The 6728-nt window shown below is 62.0% G+C and overlaps 1 non-coding gene across 1 annotated transcript; it reads right to left on the reverse strand.

The window, feature by feature from the left end:
- Positions 1–3388: 3388 nt before the first annotated feature.
- Positions 3389–3507, reverse strand: LOC131865238 (5S ribosomal RNA). Its single transcript, XR_009363967.1, has one exon. It is a non-coding gene; the product is annotated as a 5S ribosomal RNA (ribosomal RNA).
- Between the last annotated feature and the right edge of the window lie 3221 nt (positions 3508–6728).

A 6728-nucleotide genomic window follows, 5' to 3' on the forward strand; every position in this document is an offset into this window, starting at 1 on the left:
CTTGGCTGGGTTGCGCGCCCTGGTGGGCACCATGGTGCGCACCAAGGAGCGCTCCGAAGTGTGCTCCAAGGTGCGGCCTGCACGAAGTCGGAGCCCGGTTTGCCCCGGGTGTGCACCTCGGGTGGGCACCTTGGTGCGCATGCCTTGCCTGGGCTGCGCACCAGGGCGGGCTCAAGATGGCACCCGCGTTCCTTTTTTTTCACTATCTTTCAAAACGGAAATTTTAAAATCTCATTTTTTTTTGCCTTTTTCTGGAAATTAGTGAAGGCAGCGCATCAAAGGTGCGCACCTCGCTGCCCACCACGGTGCGCAACGCCGGTGGGCACCCGGGAGTGCTTCGAAGTGTGCTCCAAGGTGCTGCGTGCACGTTGTCGGAGCCCGGTTTGCCCCGGGTGCGCACCTCGCGTGCACCTTCGTCGGGGTGGGCACCTTGGCTGGGTTTGCCCCGGCTGCGCTCCGAAGCGGGGTTATTGGAGCGCCGCCTCTTTTTTTGTCGGAGCGTTTGGTGGGGTTTCTCGCATTGGCTCTTCCGAGGCCCGGTTGCCACCCTGGCGCGCACGAAGTCGGAAGTAGGGTTAATTGCCCGGGTGCGCACCTTTGCCAGGGTGGGCACCTTACCTGGGCTGCGCACCAGGGCGGGCTCAAGATGGCACGCGCGTTCCGTTTTTTTCACTATCTTTCAAAACGGAAATTTTAAAATCTCCTTTTTTTTTTGCCTTTTCTGGAAATTAGTGAAGGCAGCGCATCAAAGGTGCGCACCTCGCTGCCCACCTTGGTGTGCTCTGAGGTGCGCACCCGGGAGCGCTACGAAGTGTGCTCCAAGGTGCGGCGTGCACGTTGTCGGAGCCCGGTTTGCCCCGGGTGCGCACCTCGCCTGCACCTTGGCCGGGGTGGGCACCTTGGCTGGGTTTGCCCAGGGTGCGCTCCGAAGCGGGGTTACTGGAGCGCCCCCTCTTTTTTTGTCAGAGCGTTTGGTGGGGTTTCTCGCATTGGCTCTTCCCAGGCCCGGTTGTTGGGTGCGCTCCCACCCTGGCGCGCGCGAAGTTGGAAGTTGGGTTAATTGCCCGGGCGCGCACCTTCGCCAGGGTGGGCACCTTGGTGCGCACACCTTGGCTGGGCTGCGCACCAGGGCGGGCTCAAGATGGCACCAGCATTCCCTTTTTCTCACTATCTTTCAAAACGGAAATTTTAAAATCTCGTTTTTTTTTTGCCTTTTATGGAAATTAGTGAAGGCATCGCATCAAAGGTGCGCACCTCGCTGCCCACCTTGGTGTGCTCCGAGGTGCCCACCACGGTGCGCAACGCCGGTGCGAACCCGGGAGCGCCCCGATGTGTGCTCCAAGGTGCGGCGTGCACGAAGTCGGACCCCGGTTTGCCCCGGGTGCGCACCTCGCGTGCACCTTGGTGCGCACACCTTGGCTGGGTTGCGCGGCCTGGTGGGCACCATGGTGCGCACCAAGGAGCGCTCCGAAGTGTGCTCCAAGGTGCGGCGTGCACGAAGTCGGAGCCCGGTTTGCCCCGGGTACGCACCTCGCGTGCACCTTCGCCGGGGTGGGCACCTCGGCTGGGTTGCGCGCCCTGGTGCGCACCAAGGAGCGCTCCGAAGTGTGCTCCAAGGTGCGGCGTGCACGAAGTCGGAGCCCGGTTTGCCCCGGGTGCGCACCTCGCGTGCACCTTCGGCGGGGTTGCGCGCCCTGGTGGGCACCATGGTGCGCACCAAGGAGCGCTCCGAAGTGTGCTCCAAGGTGCGGCGTGCACGAAGTCGGAGCCCGGTTTGCCCCGGGTGCGCACCTCGCGTGCACCTTCGGCGGGGTTGCGCGCCCTGGTGGGCACCATGGTGCGCACCAAGGAGCGCTCCGAAGTGTGCTCCAAGGTGCGGCGTGCACGAAGTCGGAGCCCGGTTTGCCCCGGGTGCGCACCTCGCGTGCACCTTCGCCGCGGTGGGCACCATGGCGTGCACGAAGTCGGAGCCCGGTTTGCCCCGGGTGCGCACCTCGCGTGCACCTTCGCCGGGGTGGGCACCTCGGCTGGGTTGCGCGCCCTGGTGCGCACCAAGGAGCGCTCCGAAGTGTGCTCCAAGGTGCGGCGTGCACGAAGTCGGAGCCCGGTTTGCCCCGGGTGCGCACCTCGCGTGCACCTTCGCCAGGGTGGGCACCTCGGTGCGCACACCTTCTCAATGTTTTCTTGCCTTTTCTGGAAATTGGTGAAGGCAGCGCATCAAAGGTGCGCACCTCGGTGTGCTCCGAGGTGCGAACCCGAGAGCGCTCCGAGGTGCCCACGAAGTCGAAAGTCGGGTTAATTGCATTGTTTTCCCCGGGTGCGCTCCGAGGTGCGCAACATCGGCGCGCACCAAGGAGGGCTCCGAAGTGTGCTCCAAGGTGCGCACGATGGCGTGCACCTCTGGTGCGCACGATTCGGAGCTCGGTTTGACCGGGGTGCGCACACCTTGGCTGGGTTGCGCACCTTTTGTGCGCTCCAAGGTGCGCACGAAGTCGGAGCTCGGTTTGCCCCGGGTGCGCACCTTCGCCAGGGTGCGCACCTTGATGCGCACGCCTTGGCTGGGCTGCGCACCTTGGTGGGCGCCATGGTGCGCACCTTTCGTGCGCTCCAAGGTGCGCACGAAGTCGGAGCTCGGTTTGCCCCGGGTGCGCACCTTGGTGGGCGCCATGGTGCACTCCGAGGTGCCCAAGATTGGTGCGCACCAAGGAGCGCTCCGAAGTGCGCTCCAAGGTGCGCGCGAAGTCGAAAGTTGGGTTAATTGTCCGGTTTGCCTCGGGTGCGCACCTTGCGTGCACCTTCGCCAGGGTGGGCGCCTTGGTGCGCACACCTTGGCTGGGCTGCGCACACCTTGGCACCCGCGTTTCCTTCATTTTAAATTTTTTTTTTTTACAATCTCTCAAGTGGGAAATTCTATAATCTCAACTTTTTTTGCCTTTTCAGGAAACTTTTGAATGGAGCGCATCATTGGTGCGCTCCGAAGTGTGCTCCAAAGCTCTCTCCAGCTGCGTGCACCTGCCCCGGCCGCGCACCCGGCCCCGCCCAGCTTCGCTCACCTGTCCCGGGCGTCTGGTGCGGAACCTTAGAGTAAGAAACATCACCGTGCACCTTGGCCAACGTGCGCGACTCGACCGAGCGCGCACTGGCCGAGGTGCACACCGATTTCACCTGGGTGCGCGCGCAGCACCTCGGGCGCACCGGGGTGCGCGCACAACGCCCGGGTTGCACCGTGGCCTGTGTGCTCGGGGCGCCTCGGGTGCGCGCTCGGTGTCGCCCCCGCGCGCGCGGTAGTGCGGGCAGCGCACCCCGGCCCGGCCCGGCCCCGACGAGAACGCAAACGGGCAAAAGGTTTATTCAAATAGCATTGCGATGCCCGGCGAAAAACTAAAAAAGGGTGCAACACCGGGACTTCCCGGGAGGTCACCCATCCCAGTACTACTCCGGCCCAAGCGCGCTTAACTGCGGAGTTCTGATGGGATCCGGTGCACTAACGCTGGTATGATCGCACCCGTTATGAGCTTGTCGCAGTGTGTACTTAGCAAACCGCGACCCACGTGCGAATCCACCCCGGCCACCCACCCCCGTCGAGGTGCACACCCTCCCTCGCGAAGTGCGCCCCGTTCGCCAAGTGTGAGCCCTGCCCGGGTGCGCGCACCTTGCTAGGGCGTCGGGTGTGCACCCGGCCCGGCCTACGTGCGTGCACCTGTAGGGGACGTCGTGTGCGTGCAGTGTCCCGTCTGCAACGCGGTGCCCACACACCACCTCGGGCGCAACGACCTGCGCTCACATGTGGGCCGAGTGCACCTTGGTGCATGTTCGGGGCGCCTCGGGTGCACGCTCGATCTTGCCCCGGTGCACCAAGGCGCTCGGTTTGCCCCGGGTGCGCACTTGGTGCAAGGTGGGCACCCAAAATAGGGATCAAGCACCAAAACACAAGTTTCGGGATGCAAAATGGGACCCAAGGACCACAAATGCGTTCCAAGACCCATGATGGGTCCACGAGAACAAAAATGTGTTCCGAGACTTAATAAACAAATATTGGGTTTTAGGAGAAGAAACATGCTCTGATGCCCAAAACGAGAATCGACCCCGAAAAGGCCACAGGCCAAAAGTGGGATGCGAGACAAAAAAAAATGGGACCCGAGGACCAAAATTGGGTTCCCAGGTCGAAGACAGGGCAACCGGACAAGAAACGACCTCTAAGGCTCGAAATGAGTCCCGACGACTAAAACTTGACAAGAAGCACCCATCAGGCACCCAACTCGACACCCATGGGATGCCGACCCACCCGGGCTTCCACCTAGCACACCTTGGCACCCACCCACCCTCGCACCCAACCTCGCACCCAACTTAGCACCTTTGAACCCACATTGGCACTCACCCTGACCCTGGCACCTTGGAACCCACATTGGCACTCACCTTGACCCTGGCACCCACCTTTGCACTCACCTTGGGACCCACCCTGGCTCCCACCTCGGCACCCACCCAGACACCCACCTTGGTTCCTTGGCACCCACCTTGGATCCTTGGCACCCACCCCGACACCCACCTTGGCACGCAACTTGGCTACTTGCCACCCACCTTGGCTCCTTGACGCCCACCCCGACAACCACCCCGTGACCTACCCTGGCTAGGGTTGGTGCACACCCACCCTGGTGCCCACCTTGGCACCCACCCTATGACCCACCTTGGCACGCACCTTAGTACCCACACCGTTACCCACCCTAGGACCCACCCCGTGACCCACCTTGGCCAGGGTGGGTGCCTTGGTGCGCACAACTTGCCTGGGCTGCACACCAGGGCGGGCTCAAGATGGCACCCGCGTTCCGTTTTTTTCACTATCTTTCAAAACGGAAATTTTAAAATCTCATTTTTTTCTTTTTTTTGCCTTTTCTGGAAATTAGTGAAGGCAGCGCATCAAAGGTGCGCAATGCTGGTGCGAACCCGGGAGCGCTCCGATGTGTGCTCCAAGGTGCGGCGTGCACGAAGTCCGAGCCCGGTTTGCCCCGGGTGCGCACCTCGCGTGCACCTTCGCCGGGGTGAGCACCTTGGCTGGGTTGCGCGCCCTGGTGCGTACCAAGGAGCGCTCTGAAGTGTGCTCCAAGGTGCGGCGTGCACGAAGTCGGAGCCCGGTTTGCCCCGGGTGTGCACCTCGGGTGCGCACCTCGCGTGCACCTTCGCTGCGGTGGGCACCTTGGCTGGGTTGCGCGCCTTGGTGGGCACCATGCAGTGCACGAAGTCGGAGCCCGGTTTGCCCCGGGCGCGCACCTCCGCCAGGGTGGGCACCTTGGTGCGCACAACTTGCCTGGGCTGCGCATCAGGAAGGGCTCAAGATGGCACCCGCGTTCCGTTTTTTTCACTATCTTTCAGAACGGAAATTTTAAAATATCGTTTTTTTTTGCCTTTTCTGGAAATTAGTGAAGGCAGCGCATCAAAGGTGCGCAACGCTGGTGCGAACCTGGGAGCGCTCCGATGTGTGCTCCAAGGTGCGGCGTGCACGAAGTCGGAGCCCGGTTTGCCTCGGGTGCGCCCTGGTGGGCACCATGGTGCGCACCAAGGAGCGCTCCGAAGTGTGCTCCAAGGTGCGGCCTGCACGAAGTCGGAGCCCGGTTTGCCCCGGGTGTGCACCTCGGGTGGGCACCTTGGTGCGCATGCCTTGCCTGGGCTGCGCACCAGGGCGGGCTCAAGATGGCACCCGCGTTCCTTTTTTTTCACTATCTTTCAAAACGGAAATTTTAAAATCTCATTTTTTTTTGCCTTTTTCTGGAAATTAGTGAAGGCAGCGCATCAAAGGTGCGCACCTCGCTGCCCACCACGGTGCGCAACGCCGGTGGGCACCCGGGAGTGCTTCGAAGTGTGCTCCAAGGTGCTGCGTGCACGTTGTCGGAGCCCGGTTTGCCCCGGGTGCGCACCTCGCGTGCACCTTCGTCGGGGTGGGCACCTTGGCTTGGTTTGCCCCGGCTGCGCTCCGAAGCGGGGTTATTGGAGCGCCGCCTCTTTTTTTGTCGGAGCGTTTGGTGGGGTTTCTCGCATTGGCTCTTCCGAGGCCCGGTTGCCACCCTGGCGCGCACGAAGTCGGAAGTAGGGTTAATTGCCCGGGTGCGCACCTTTGCCAGGGTGGCACCTTACCTGGGCTGCGCACCAGGGCGGGCTCAAGATGGCACGCGCGTTCCGTTTTTTTCACTATCTTTCAAAACGGAAATTTTAAAATCTCCTTTTTTTTTTGCCTTTTCTGGAAATTAGTGAAGGCAGCGCATCAAAGGTGCGCACCTCGCTGCCCACCTTGGTGTGCTCTGAGGTGCGCACCCGGGAGCGCTACGAAGTGTGCTCCAAGGTGCGGCGTGCACGTTGTCGGAGCCCGGTTTGCCCCGGGTGCGCACCTCGCCTGCACCTTGGCCGGGGTGGGCACCTTGGCTGGGTTTGCCCAGGGTGCGCTCCGAAGCGGGGTTACTGGAGCGCCCCCTCTTTTTTTGTCAGAGAGTTTGGTGGGGTTTCTCGCATTGGCTCTTCCCAGGCCCGGTTGTTGGGTGCGCTCCCACCCTGGCGCGCGCGAAGTTGGAAGTTGGGTTAATTGCCCGGGCGCGCACCTTCGCCAGGGTGGGCACCTTGGTGCGCAAACCTTGGCTGGGCTGCGCACCAGGGCGGGCTCAAGATGGCACCAGCATTCCCTTTTTCTCACTATCTTTCAAAACGGAAATTTTAAAATCTCGTTTTTTTTTTGCCTTTTATGG

The sequence above is a fragment of the Cryptomeria japonica genome, unplaced genomic scaffold, assembly GCF_030272615.1.
Source record: "Cryptomeria japonica unplaced genomic scaffold, Sugi_1.0 HiC_scaffold_107, whole genome shotgun sequence".
Classification (NCBI taxonomy): domain Eukaryota; kingdom Viridiplantae; phylum Streptophyta; class Pinopsida; order Cupressales; family Cupressaceae; genus Cryptomeria; species Cryptomeria japonica.